Source organism: Amia ocellicauda, chromosome 12, assembly GCF_036373705.1.
Source record: "Amia ocellicauda isolate fAmiCal2 chromosome 12, fAmiCal2.hap1, whole genome shotgun sequence".
Lineage (NCBI taxonomy): Eukaryota > Metazoa > Chordata > Actinopteri > Amiiformes > Amiidae > Amia > Amia ocellicauda.
Genome location: NC_089861.1, coordinates 41,896,863 through 41,912,865, shown reverse-complemented (window position 1 = coordinate 41,912,865; position 16,003 = coordinate 41,896,863). Strand labels below are relative to the sequence as shown.

Genomic DNA, 16,003 nt, shown 5'->3' with positions numbered 1-16,003 from the left:
GAGCATTGCCTGAGCCCTCCAAAATGACCTCCAGCGGTCTACTGGTGTGCATGTTTCTGACTAAACTGTCAGAAACAGACTCTATGAGGGTGGCACGAGGGCCCGTCATCCTCTAGTGGGACCTGTGCTCACAGCCCAGCACCGTGCAGCTCGATTGGTATTCGTGAAAAAGTCTGGAGGCACCGTGGTGAACGTTATTCTGTCTGCAACATCATCCAGCATGATCGGTTTGGCTGCTGGTTTGGAGAGAAACACAAAGTGCCCTCTGTGTATTCACTATGCAACCATCAACAACTCTGACCTGGTCATATATATGTCCCAGGGCATCATCCTGTGTCTGGTCCATAGCGAAATCGGATACCCGGTTGAAGGCGGGATCCAGTGTCGGGCCTTCCACTGGAAGAAGGAGAGAGGAGGTGAGTCCCAGAACTCGTTCCTTCCCCTGGGTCCAACAGGGTACTGTTGGCTGCTACACGACTGGAGTCAGAGGGAAGGCTGTCCCTGCCCCTCTCATCACCTGCAGTCACTAATGGTGATCGGTCCCCAGAGACATGTCCCAATTGTGCCCCAGCCAAATCAGACAATGAGAGCCTAGGATCTTTAATATTGGACAGAAATTCAGAGCCTCTGGGTTGTCCTCCGGTCCCATCTTTGGAATCTGCAGACCTGCCCAAGCCGGGTTTGCTGCGGCCACAGCAGGGTTAGGTGCAGGAGCTGGTACTTGAAGTTGCTGGACAAGCGTCTCGAGAGTTTGTTGTTTTTGAGCCTGCAGCTTCACCACTGGGGCCAACAACTGTTCCACTGGAGACGCCTCCATAGCTGTCCTTCCGGGTACAGAGTTCAGGGTAAGTATGTCACAAAGCTTCCCCACATTGGCCACCAAATGTAAATGCCGGACACAATAAACGGAGAGAGTCTCGGGTTCCGGCGGTGTCCGAGCTTTATTGGGGTTCACAATAGTCCAACAGAAAAAAACACAAAAAGGGGAAAACAAGGCAAAACCAGCACACAAAACATCCACACAAACAGGGTGCTCCGGGCAGTCACAATAAAGTCTCCCTCGGGGAAGGAGAGGGATTAAATAGATGAAGCACACCTGCCAATGACATCACAGTCGCCTCAGTGATCATTGCCTGCAGCCGTGAGCTCACAAGCTGTCTGCGAAGCAGCGGACAACACGGCTGCAACACATGAGCACCTAATTAGTGTGCGTCAGCAGCAGCCATGCCGTGACAGACAGTGTCCTGCCAAAATCACAATAAGATGTATAAAAGTACAGAAAAACAAAATGTAATAAACTATAAATGATCTTTAATACATAGAACTAAAGAAAATAGGTTTAGTGTTTACAGATTCCTTTTTGGAAATACAATGACATGCATTACAAATGAGTATTTACATTTTATTTACAGCTGGTGCTCATGTGTCACTGTGCCCCTCAGGCTGTGGCAGGCGGTGACATATTGGGCAGCCAGGGAGGCTGTGTGTCCCTCCTCCAGGAGGACTGACCATTTTTATTTTTTCTCAGTTTTGTCAAAGGTAGGGTGGCATTCATTATTTTGTTAAGGAATGTGTCCCTTATTTTGGGCATATTTATTGCATTGCAGGAGGAAGTGCAACTCTCTCTCTCTGTCTCTTTCTCTCTCTGTGTGCGTCCGTCTGTCACTGGAGGCGTTTGTCGTCCCCGTCCAGTGACACCCTCTTAACTCCCCCGGCCCCCTGGAGCGTGACCTACAGCCGAAGGGAGCGCCTGAGGGCTGGTTGGAAGCATCTTGGACTCGGGTTCCTCTTCATCACCAGAAGGGGGAGCCGGAGTAGATTCCTGCAGAGATTGACACTTGTTTTTTTGTTTCAGCAGAAACAGTGCGGAGGCGACCCAAATCCTGCTGTGGGGAGGTGTTTAAAAAAAAAAAGTTTTATCTTCTTCATAATGACATTATCCTTCAAGAAAAGACAAAGGGCATCAGATGATCAATACGTTAATACATCTCTTATAATCTCTCTTTAAAATACCAACTATTACAATGTTAACCATACATAAACAAAACAACCTATGCTTTTGTTTTTAATGTTGCTAGATCTCACAGTGATAAAATAAGGAAGATATGGTTTAACCAAAAAAGTTGATAAAACATTTCTTGGCAGAGCGCAAACAGAGGACATGTAAATAGGCTGACATTAAATTAAAGATAAGATTCTAAATAAGCTATCTTTTCTCTTCAGTCATGATGAGGAAAAATTGATAACTTGAATAATTTCATTCAGAATGACAAAGTTGCTCAATGTAAGCGCATTTTTCAGAGTAACGTTAGCACAGCTTCCTACAAATTGTCTGATAGATAAGATTAAAAAAGAAATCAGCTATCGGCTATGTTACAAATGAGAATTATACTATTAATATTGTACATTTATGATCATTATGTTTGTAGTTTGGATATGTCGATAATATATTTGACAGTAAATGGGTTTTATACGGTGTGTCCAAAAAAACTAAACAAAAACCCATCCCAATTTGCGTTACGTGATCGGGACCACTCCGTGGACCACAGTGCCGAGGTCCGGACCACTCAGTCGCTGTGGTCCAGACCTTGGACCAAAAAATGTTACAACCCCTACTGCTCCGCTGTGTCAGTTGTTTCTGTAACTGAATCACAAAACTGGGTTTTGATGTGCTCCCCACGTGCGTGTTTACAACGTCACTGAAGAAAAAAAACATCGAATCTGGAACACTGACGAGAATTGGAAGAAGCCGTGGCTGTGGCTAACTGTGTCTGTGAGTAGTATAGATGGCAGCATCACTTATTTTGACAGCCGGAAGTCCCGCCCTCCCTATGTACCTTTGAACTGGAACTCCTCTCTCCTTCCCAGCACCCCCCTGGGTTACTCTTTGACCCTCCCTCCTTATGTACCATTGAACCGGAACTCCTCTCTCCTTCCCAGCACCCCCCTGGGTTACCATTTGACCCTCCCTTGTCAGCCATCTTGGATGATATCGGCCATTTTGACTGATATCGGCCATTTGTAAGGTCATAGGTCATCTGGTAAGATGGTAGCCATTTTGTTATGGTGACATCCATCATGGTGAATGTCCAAGGGCACCTCACACTGCTGGTGTGGAGGTGTAATGTTTAATAGCATAAACTGTGTTTTTAAGGTTATATTGTTTTATGACACTGTTTAAGTAAATAAAAAGAGAATAAGAAAAGTTTTAAATACATATATATATTTAAAGTTATATTGTTTTATGATACTATTTTAGTAAATAAAAAGAGAATAAAAGTTTTAAATACAGATATATATATATAATCAATAGGTTATATTGTTTTATGATACTGTTTTAGTAAATAAAAAGAGTATAAGAAAAGAAAAGTTTTATATTTTATTTTAGGTTATAATGTTTTATGATTTGTTTTAGTAAATTAAAAAATAAGAAAAATAAAAGTTGTAAATACACATATATATTTTATTTTAGATTATGTTTGATTATACTGTTTTAGTAAATTAAAAAATAAGAAAAATAAACGTTTTATATATATTTAAGGTTACACTGTTTTATGATACTGTTTTAGTAAATTAAAAAGAAAAATTAATATTTACCCAGAGTGGGATTTGAACCCACATGTGTTTTTAGTTTATATGTTTTATGATTAGGGTTAGGATGATACTGTGTTTGCAAAATAAAAAGGTAAGAAAAAATCGATTAAGAAATGTATAGACTTACATATATTGCATGTCATTACATATATATTTAAGCAAACACAGATAAACACACATACCTATATCTCTTTAGTTTATATTTATCAATAGACAATAGAGAACAACAGTGAAATATATAGAATTATATCTGTTCATTTTGACCAGCACTGTACTTATTATATTTGTTACATTAGTGAATGCTCAAACGTAGCCTTAACATGTATCATATTTAAGAATATACTGCATTTCATTCCATTACACACACACACACAAACATATATATATCTTGTTAGGTTTTATTTATCAATAGACACTAAAGACATGCACACCACTTTTCTTAGAGAGACACAGTGAAGCACTATTTGTGAATACTCATATGTAATAAATAATATATGTATATATGATTTGTTTGTGCTCAAATGTATAGAATTAATAAAATACACACACACACACACACACAATGGTGACTTTTATTGTGGCAAACAAGCATTTTACAACATGGAACATAGTCAGAAGTAGAAAAAGATACTCCATGAAATGTTGTATAGATACTTGTAATCATTAATTTCTGGTTCACAACACCAACATTGGACAGAAACAAACACTGACCTGTACGGAGTAATGTCATTTCCAGCATATTCCATATATATTCTATTCAGTCTTTCACTCTTGGCTTCTTTTTCAAAGTTATACCAGGTTCTGGTGACAAAGTACATCAGGTATCTATTGTAAATAAAGTGAGAAACTCTTAAGTTTCTATTCCTTTGGAAATACCTTATTTTTCAAACCTACAAATACATGGTGACAACTGCAAGCATGACACACATACAAAACACAGAAATAGGGACCACACTGCAAGGATATAATAAGCACAAATGGTATTTTACTGCAAATTTTAAGTTTTGTAAAATTATTTATGTAACTTCTAGGAGTAATCTGCAAACTACATAGTGAAAATGCAGTCAGTCTTCAGGAAACACACACAGCAGACTGAAATAAGCACAACGTCATATTTATATGAACCAAAACTGCATTCTACTAAACCCTGAAACTCTGAAAAATCACTACAAACTCTATGTTTTGTAAAATGGCTTATTTCACAGACACAGAAACAAATAGGCTCACCCTCAACATATTCCAACACTTACAAAAATTATGATGTAAACTTAAAGGTTTACCAGTAGTACAGGGGTATTATTAATCTATTCATGCAACTTTTAGACACTTGTCTAATACAGAGCTAACAACTGCATTGATAGCGGGTAGCAGGGCTTTGACAATGCTGTGCGGTGGGGTTTAAAATGACTTTGTAGGCCAGGGCTTTAAAACCTTAACCCATTGTAACATTTTCAAATTAGCCTCCAACCCCTAAAATACTAAGACATGTTTTTTGTATCATATGTATCATGTTGTTATACTATGTACATTAATGTGGTTTATAATTTTGATTTAATTTGACATAATTTTATCATATTCTTAATTACAAATTCATATATATAAATAACAAATACTATATAATAATAGTAATAATAATGCAAAAACATATTAAGAAATCATATTTTTACTTACAGAATAATATATTTAAAATAACAATATAATAATTTAATAATAATAATAATAATAATAATAATAATAATAATTTAAAAACATATTAAACAAAACTCACCCTGACTTTGTCACAACCTCAGGATGGGGAACCTCTGCTGTAGACCCTCATCCACTCTGTCAACAGTTTGTAGGTGACATGTGCAGAAACATGAAAACTCAGTCTTGGTGGGGTGTTTCTGTCCAGTGGTCTGATCTGATACAACTTTCTACTACATTTCATATTCTATTAAAATATAACAAATTAGTAGTTCATAAAAAAGTGCTCCTGCTACTCTTATGAGTGTCTCTACAGCCCCTCATTGCTCCCTTGCATTACAGAGCATGACACGTGCTCTTCACATTGAAATTCACATTCATGTTGATGTAGGACTCGTCAACACAAAACTGTACAAAAATACATGAAATACATAAACAATACAAACATTAAGAACAGAAACCACTTTCAATCTGACATTTCACAGTATAGAAATTAAATAAGTTTGAATTACCTCATGGTTTTCCTCAGGCTCGGAGCCAGGCCCCATGTTGCCATCAGTGTCAGAAGCTGAGCGCTCTGTGTAAGATTCAGAATAACGTTCAGCTGTGTGCGGTGGAGAGGGGAAATGGAGATGCAGAGCAGGCAGAGTGTCTGTGAGACGGGTTTCTGTCCTGCTTGTCCTGCAGAGCCTCTCTTATCTGAAATGGCACTGGACACAACCAAAGCAGCAACGTCCCACAGGCAACAGGTCCTTAAGAGAGAACACTGTCAAATTTAACATTCAATAAAAGTCCACAGTTTTGACCATTTTCAGTTGAATTAATCCTCCGCATCAAATGCATTGAGACCATACACAGCTTTCAGATGCCTTGTACTTTAAGATATGTTGTATATTTAGGCTACCCTGTTATTGCTTGAATAAAATGTTATTTTATGAGAGCAGTAAGAAAAAGGGGGAACAAAGATATATAATTCAATTAATAATTTTAAGCACTCTTGCTATTAGAAATAACTAAGATGAAGGCCTAAACTGGCTATCTGGTAACTGTTTAAAAATAAATGGTTTTCCGTGACTGGAATACGTACAGCATACACCTAACAATTGCTAAGAATTAAATGCTTTTCTTTTTGAAATGTAAGATTAGTGCTCAAAATAATTAGACATCTATATTTCTAACTGGGCTTGATTATGTTGACTGTTTATGGCTGTGCTTTGCCATTAATTCCAGTTTTCACCTTGTTCTCTATGGGTTGGTTTCAGAGCATGATTAGCACTAGTTTAAGTACATTACTCAGAATATGTCACTCACCATTGTTTGGTATACAAAATGATTTAGCCTGAAGGACAATAAAGCATTGGTATATAGTTCTATACTAGGCTAGCAAAAGTAATTTACCCATGTACATAAACAACCTACAGTCTGAATTCAACCTTCTTGGCTCTGACTCACATGTACCAACTTTTAAAATCTCAATTTGACTTACTAGTAAAAGTTACAAAGTGAGAGGGATTTAACCATAGACAAAGAACGATAGGTTGCATATGCAACCCCGGTTAACTGAGAAAAGAAGGACTGCCCAAGGGGGAGGGGTTTTCAGCGTGCATCGCTGGAACGCATCGAAGACTTTTGTCTATCAAAGCTGCCATTGGCCCTTGTGCCCGTCACTCAAACAGGACCCTTCCACTTCCTGTTTGTATAAAAGGTGACGTCTGCACAAGGACTTCCTCTTTTTGCCGGGAGCTTGAACTCCCGCGCGAGCTTGCAACCCTTGGGCAGTGCTTGTTTTCTCAGATAACCGGGGTTTCATACGCAACCTATCGTTATCTTTCGAGTCAGAAGCACTGCCCAAGGGGGAGGTGTTACAGTATAACCAAACCGTCGCAAGGGAGGAGGCAGCGAGCTGGTAAGAGAGCCTGCCCCGAGGCGAACCTACTAGGAGCCGTACCAACTCTATGATAGAACCACAGGGGCCCCATGGGCCACATCTGGGCTGCTCAGACGCGAAGACCACAGTCACGCTGAACTGGGAAGAAATAAGCAATGGTGTATCCACAGGCAACAAGACCTTGTGCCTACCATGAAGCCTAGTAATAGCAGTCTCCTGCTCTACTAGCAGGGCTAGGAGCAGGGCCAATACCCAGACCACACCATATAAGCACAGGTCGCAGTCCGTTGAGCCCGTGCTCAACATACAGCGGGCTACCCAGACTAGATAGCCACTGCTGGATAGTTCAATTACGAATAATGGAACTATATACACAGTGGACCAACAAGAACCAACTCAAGTGCCTTCCGCTGGACACCGCAGCAGTGGCCTCAGCACTAGCATAGCTAGGGCGGGGCCACAGACTGCTGGCAAAGGAACTATATAAATAGCGAAGCACGAGTGCCCTCGCTAACAACAGGAGCAGTTGTCCATTCTAAACTTAATAAGGAGCGGACAAGCTCAACTGTATATTCTAAAGAACTATATACACTGCGGGGCGCAGGAGCCAGTTCATGCACCACACACATGACACAGGAGCAGGATACCCACTGCGGAAGCTAGCGGCAACAGATGCTCTAATGATGTCAATAAATGAACTATATACACAGCGGGGCACAAGAGCAAACTCAAAGCCTACTGCTGAATACAGCAGCAGCGGCCCTCAGCACAGCTAGTATAGCTAGGGAGGGGCCAAGGCCTGCTGACAAAGGAACTATGTACAATGGCGGGGTACACGTGTAAAAAACACATGCACTCCCACCTATAGAATGAACTGTATACAAGTCACAGTCCGGTAGGAAGGGATAACGGTTCTGCATTGCTTTTCCCAAGCATGCTCAACAGGGGCAGACAGGGATAGAAAAGCCAGGAGCCAGTGCCTAACAGGCTACTGCGACTCAGCTGAAGCCAACACCGGATTCCCAATAAGAGGAACTGGGCCCGTCACGTCCAGCCTGTACAACCGAACAAAGGTGTGCGGCAAGACCCAACTCGCAGCCGCACAGATGTCTGCCAGTGGGGCGCCTTGGAAAAAGGGCCCACGACGTGGCTACACCTTGAGTCGGGTAGGCCACCAGGTGTTCAGGCACTGGGGCTCCAGTTGACTCATAAGCCGTGGTAATGGTGTCCACAATCCAGTGTGAGAGGCGCTGCTTTGAAAGCGCCCGGCCACAAACAATTGGTCCGAACATCGAATGTCCTTGGTGCGCTTCAAATAGCACCTGAGAGCCCGCAGCAGGTCAACAGGTGTAGCCTACTCTCCTCCTCCGAAGAGAAGGGTGGAGGATGGAAAGCCATCAACTCAATAGGCCTGTTGATATGGAAAGGAGACAGCACCTTCGGGAGGAATGCAGGATTAGGTCAAAGTGTAACCCTGGAACCATCTCCTGCAAAACGGACACACACAGGGTGAACAGACAGGGCATGTGACTCGCTGACGTGATTGCCAGCAAAAACGCCGTCTTCAGTGACGCAAACCTTAAGTCATATGACTGCAAGGGCTCAAATGGGGCCTTAGAAAGCGTGTCCAGCACTACATTAAGGCGCCATGCGGGCAAAGAAGGAGCGTGAGTAGGCCTCTGCCTACGTGCACCTTTCAGAAACTGCGCTGCTAAAAAATGAGGGTCCGGAGGCTCGCCATCAATCCTGACATGACATGAGGAGAGGGCGGCTAAATAAACCTTGAGCAGCCAGTAGGGCACAGATCTGGTCCATCTTGGTGCAGCATCTCGCCCCCTGTCTTTCAGGACGTGACTAGGACCCCGCGGGTCCGGTCCCTGACAGAGGGGGCAGATCACGTCACCACTCCAAGCCGGTAGCATGCGGTGGCCACACGTGGCACAGCAGCGGGGACGGGAGGAGGAGGAACGGGGTCTCTCCATACCGTCAATACCACGCTCGATATTGTTATTTTATATATATTATTTTGTAAGTAAAAATATGATTGCTTAATATGTTTTTGCATTATTATGACTATTATTATATAGTATTTGTTATTTATATATATGAATTTGTAATTAAAAATATGATAAAATTATGTCAAATTAAATCAAAATTATAAATCACATTAATGTACATAGTAATACAACATGATACATATGATACAAAAAAACATGTCTTAGTATTTTAGGGGTTGGAGGCTAATTTGAAAATGTTAAAATGGGGTAAGGTTTTGAAGCCCTGGCCTACAAAGTCATTTTAAACCCCACCGCACAGCATTGTCAAAGCCCTGCTACCCACTATCAATGCAGTTGTTAGCTCTGTATTAGACAAGTGTCTAAAAGTTGCATGAATAGATTAATAATACCCCTGTACTACTGGTAAACCTTTAAGTTTACATCATAACAAGTGTTGGAATATGTTGAGGGTGAGCCTATTTGTTTCTGTGTCTGTGAAATAAGCCATTTTACAAAACACAGAGTTTGTAGTGATTTTTCAGAGTTTCAGGGTTTAGTAGAATGCAGTTTTGGTTCATATAAATATGACGTTGTGCTTATTTCAGTCTGCTGTGTGTGTTTCCTGAAGACTGATTGCATTTTCACTATGTAGTTTGCAGATTACTCCTAGAAGTTATATAAATAATTTTACAAAACTTAAAATTTGCAGTTAAATACTATTTGTGCTTATTATATCCTTGCAATGTGGTCCCTATTTCTGTGTTTTGTATGTGTGTCATGCTTGCAGTTGTCACCATGTATTTGTAGGTTTGAAAAATAAGGTATTTCCAAAGGAATAGAAACTTAAGTGTTTCTCACTTTATTTACAATAGATACCTGATGTACTTTGTCACCAGAACCTGGTATAACTTTGAAAAAGAAGCCAAGAGTGAAAGACTGAATAGAATATATATGGAATATGCTGGAAATGACATTACTCTGTACAGGTCAGTGTTTCTTTCTGTCCAATGTTGGTGTTGTGAACAAGAAATTAATGATTACAAGTATCTATAAAACATTTCATGGAGTATCTTTTTCTACTTCTGACTATGTTCCATGTTGTAAAATGCTTGTTTGTCACAATAAAAGTCACCATTGTGTGTGTGTGTGTGTGTGTGTGTGTGTGTTTTATTAATTCTATACATTAAAGCACAAACAAATCATATATACATATATTATTTATTACATATGAGTATTCACAAATAGTGCTTCACTGTGTCTCTCTAAGAAAAGTGGTGTGCATGTCTTTAGTGTCTATTGATAAATAAAACCTAACAAGATATATATATATATGTTTGTGTGTGTGTGTGTGTGTGTGTGTGTGTAATGGAATGAAATGCAGTATATTCTTAAATATGATACATGTTAAGGCTACGTTTGAGCATTCACTAATGTAACAAATATAATAAGTACAGTGCTGGTCAAAATGTACAGATATAATTCTATACATTTCACTGTTGTTCTCTATTGTCTATTGATAAATATAAACTAAAGAGATATAGGTATGTGTGTTTATCTGTGTTTGCTTAAATATATATGTAATGACATGCAATATATGTAAGTCTATACATTTCTTAATAGATTTTTTCTTACCTTTTTATTTTGCAAACACAGTATCATCCTAAGCCTAATCATAAAACATATAAACTAAAAACACATGTGGGTTCAAATCCCACTCTGAGTAAATATTCATATTTCTTTTTAATTTACTAAAACAGTATCATAAAACATTGTAACCTTAAATATATATAAAACGTTTATTTTTCTTATTTTTTAATTTACTAAAACAGTATAATCAAACATAATCTAAAATAAAATATATATGTGTATTTACAACTTTTATTTTTCTTAAATGTATACAATATAATCTTGTATATATATATAAAACTTTTATTTTTCTTATTTTTTAATTTACTAAAACAAATCATAAAACATTTTAACCTAAAATAAAATATAAAACTTTTATTATCTTATTCTCTATATAACCTTAAATATATATATATATTTAAAACTTTTCTTATTTTTTAATTTACTAAAACAGTTTCATAAAACAATATAACCTAATATATATATATAACTTTTCTTATTCTTTTTATTTACTAAAACAGTATCATAAAACAATATAATCTTATATATATATATATATATATTTTTAAAACTTATATTTTCTTATTCTCTATATAACCTTAATATATATATATATATATATATATATATATATATATATATATATATATATATATATATATATATTTAAAATGTTTCTTATTTTTTAATTTACCAAAACAGTTTCATAAAACAATATAACCTATATATATATATATATATAACTTTTCTTATTCTTTTTATTTACTTAAATAGTATCATAAAACATTATAACCTAAAATATATAAAACTTTTATTTTCTTATTTCTTAATTTTCCAACACAGTATCATGAAAACAATATAACCTTAAAAACACAGTTTACGCTATTAAACGTTACATCTCCACACCAGCAGGGTGAGGTGCACTTGGACACTCACCATGATGGATGTCACCCTAACAAAATGGCTACCATCTTACCAGATGACCTATGACCTTACAAATGGCCGATATCAGCCAAGATGGCTGACATCCAAAATAGCCGATATCATCCAAGATGGCTGACAAGGGAGGGTCAAATGGTAACCCAAGGGGGGTGCTGGGAAGGAGAGAGGAGTTCCCGTTCAAAGGTTCATAGGGAGGGCGGGACTTCCAGCTGTCAAAATAAGTGATGCCGCCATCTATACTACTTCTGTGGCTGTCTGTGGCTGGACCGGAGGGTTGGACCTGGGTTTCTCTTCATTACGAATACATCTTTCGCTGCCCAGGTGCCCACATGCCTGACCTGCTTTTCAGCTGGATCACAGCTCCGCCCCAGCAGGGTAGAGCATCCAAAAATGGTACAAACTCATCCACGTATTGCAGTGTTTCCGGGAGAGCTGGCATACTGAGCGAGAAAGTCAACACTGACAGTGTGGCGAGAGACATAATGTATGTGCTCTGTAATGTCATTGCTGTCAGGTGAGAGATTTCTATGATGTCATCGCTGATATAGCAGTGAAGTGAGAGGAAGAGGAAGGGATAGCACGTGTGTGGGCTCACTGGCTGCCTCAGCTAGAATGGGTGAATGAGAGAGTGCAGGAACGGAACGCAGGAAATATACAATTGTATGTGACAGGCCGCTGTCTGTCACGGCACGGCTGCTGCTGACGTCTGCTGATGAGGTGCTCATGTGCCACAGCTGTGTTGTCACTCCCTCGCTAACAGGCTGTGGACTCACGGTTGCGGGCAATGAGCACCGAGGCGATTGTGACGTCAGTGGCAGCTGTGCCTTCTCTATTTAATCCCTCTCCTTCCCAGATGGAGGCAGCTAACCCGCTGAGAAGGAGGACTGACACTCCCAACCCTGACTGCCCGGAGCACCCTGTTTTGTGTGGATGTTTCGTTTTGGTTGTTTTTACCCCTTGTATTTTGTCCCGTTTACCCTGTGAACCACAATAAAGCCCGGACACCAACGGAACCAGAGATTCTCTCCATCCCTGTGTCTGGCTTTTACATTGTATTATGCATATTCTGAATCGATTTGTAATGTATATTCATGATTTATTGATTGAAAGAGTTCTGTTTCTTCTGGCTAAACTTGTTTGCACATTGAATATTGAATTGTAGTGTCTGTGTGTGTGTGTGTGTGTGTGTGTGTCACTAGAAGTCCAGCACACTATCCATTGTGGCACAGAACCACAAAACTGTACGACGAAGATACTCTTCTGCATGCCTGCAGATGACCGGGCGTCTCAGCGTGATTTGACAAGTAGCATTTACAGTTGTGTTTTTTAAATCCCTGTCTCGCTGATTTTGAGACGGATGGAAATGATGGGTTCTTCTATTTGGTAAAATGGCTTTGCTCACTCGAGAGGCAGCCAGGTTAAGCGGGCAATAATGCACAAGTAGCTCTGTCTTGCGAATCTTGGAACTGTCCATTGGACGTACACGGCGTCAGTCGTCAAGAAATGTCAAACAAGGAATGCCCACAACGATGGTGGGATAGAAAGCCACGGGTGCAAAATACAACGGCTTAGTAGTCCATGGCCTTAAGTACAAGGCCACCTGATCCAGCTGTTCCCGGAGATGCAACTGACACGGAGGGGGACTGGTACAGTGACAGTGGCTAGGAAAAGAAGCAGCGTATGAGGTCTTGATAGTCAAGCAAGGATTTGGGACAAAGTTGGCATTCCAGAAAAGTAAGAAGTGAAGGCATCAGCGAGGCACTTGACTGCAAGATACCTCTGGCTGTCACAAGGAAGCCCAGCAAGCTCTAAGTTTCATGAAGTGAGCACTGACTCTGGTGGGACTCGAACCCACAACCTTTGAATGACCACTGCCCTTTTCACTAGAAGTCCAACGCGCTATCCATTGCACCACAGAGCCACACAAGACATTTGTCACCATACTGTTCTGCACGCCTACTGATGACGGGGCATCTCAGCGTGCTTGTAGAAGTAGCATTTTCAGATGTGTTTTTTAATCCCTGTCTCGCTGATATTGACACAAAAGGAAATGATGGGTTCTTCTTTTAGATAATGCGGCTCATGTTGACTTGACTGTGAGGGGAAGTATTTGTCAAGCACACTGTCTGTGTCTGTCTGGCTGTCTGTGTGTGTCTGTGCTTGTGTGTGTGTGTCTCTGTGTGTGATGTGGGACAGTGCCCTGTCTGAGTGCCAAATATATTATATTCCCACCATTGTTGCAGCAAGATTGTGTAACCCATATATGAATTTAAGCTTTGTGTATGGCTCCGGAGAGGACAGGTACAGTAGTTCTGTGCAGGTGATTTTTAGAAAAACATTTTCATCCAAGGACATAGAAAGAACATAATGTAAGACACAGGAGACGTGTGTGTTAAAGTTTGAGGTACCTCATTACCATCATCTAGTTGCCCAGAAACCAAAGGGAGTCCTCTTGTATATGATAGCAAGTTCTTTAGAAAAAACTTTAGATGTGTCTTGCCCAGTGACCATCTCCGGAGCGCTTCGTTGTAGCTCAATAAACGTTTTTGGTATTATTTCAGTTAAATCAGGTCCTGATTATTCCTTGTCCGCCTGTTTATTGAGGGAGTAAAATTTGTCCCTATTAGTGCGTCTGTGTCTGTGTCTCTGTGTGTGTGTGTCTGTGGAGGGTTGACATTTTTGATATCCATAACATCAGAGCAGATGAGCTGAACATGTTTCTCATTATGCACACTGGGCACACTATATTGAATAGCAATAACACTACACACATATGAACACCAAATTATTGCTGAATCTATAGTTATGTTAACTCTGAAAATGATAAAATGATCATCTGAAACACACAACAATAAAGCAACGAACATCATTCCACAAAGCAAAGCGAGCACATACAAGGATACTGTAAATTGTAACTGTACGCATACACTAATGTACAAGCACAATGACCATGAACTCAGACCCAATTCTTGGTGGGGGGGGTTTAAGACTAGAAAAGTCACTGGTGCCATCACTGGTATACATTGATTACAGATCGGGCCCTGTGTTCAGTGTGGCCACTGCTACCTACCTACATACCAGAGGAGGCTGGTGCATAGAGGTGCGAGAGAGCAGTTCTGGATCAAACACACCTGCTGCTGCGCTCTGCTCTCCAATGCGCACTGCAGGTCAGTCTCAGGACCAGACAGTGCGCAGTAAGTTGACCATTGAAATACTCTTGCTGTGCTGGATTTTATTTCTGCTATGACACTGACAATTTGATGAATGGTGATAGCTAGTTTAGGGTTACCATACATCAGAGGAGGCTGGTCCACAGAGGCAGAGGAGGTTGCTCCTCCTCTATCTTTGAGTGTTTAGCTGTTACTGTTTCTTCAGTTATATTTGTACTATAGTACCTTGTTATAGTGTTAAAATGTATTTTCATTTAATAGTGTGGTTTTTCAAAGTAAATACTTTTTATATACATTAATCATATTAACTAAAACAAATATGATTTTCTTTTTAGTAAAAATAATACTAATCGTTAATGTTATTTATTGTTTGTTATTGATTGTTAAAAAAATATGTTTTAGCTCACAAGTTTTTGTGTTCTTTTCTTGGTAAATCATTTTAGCACCTTTTTGCCATGTATTGAACAAATAAGTGCTGTTTTTTATTTGACCTATTTGTATATATTTGCACAGTATATAATGTTACATAAGGGTCCAGGGATTGAATGTTACACTCATAACTTATTGTTCAGACATTAATACATAGATTTTGTTTTGCATGTAAATACTTGTTTGACGTCATAACACTTTGTTGTAAAAGGTACTTCTTAACATACAGTGTTAAAGATGCATTCTAGTGATGTTGGGGGGAGTTGTGTACCCATTCTCTCCAGTCAGGCATTTTCTTTATTTTTGCATATTAAGGGGACCCTATTTTGTTCACTAATACCATTCCCTCTTGCACTGAACACATGCTCAAGGAATGTGTCCATATTGAAGCACTTTTGGGGGTGAGGCGGGTGGAAAAGTTGTCTGTATTGTCTTGTGTTCATGGCAAGAAGGCATCACCGTTGTCTATTGTGTTCATTTTAAAATACATTTGTCACTAGCAAATGGTAGCAAATATGGTGGTACATTAATGCTGGATTGTTATGAATAGCCCAGCTTATCCTTGTAATTTGCTTCAATCTTGACTTACAAACTGAGTTTTTAAAAACAATTTTAAAAGCATGCCCCCAGACCCCCCTAGCAGACCTCTCTGTAATAATCATGGCCTCCTT

The 16,003-nt window shown here is 39.6% G+C and overlaps 1 non-coding gene across 1 annotated transcript; it reads right to left on the bottom strand.

Annotated features, from left to right (window-relative positions):
• Nucleotides 1-13,563: 13,563 nt before the first annotated feature.
• Nucleotides 13,564-13,654, bottom strand: trnar-ucu (transfer RNA arginine (anticodon UCU)). The gene is given in 2 exon segments: nt 13,564-13,599; nt 13,618-13,654. It is a non-coding gene; the product is annotated as a tRNA-Arg (tRNA).
• Between the last annotated feature and the right edge of the window lie 2,349 nt (nt 13,655-16,003).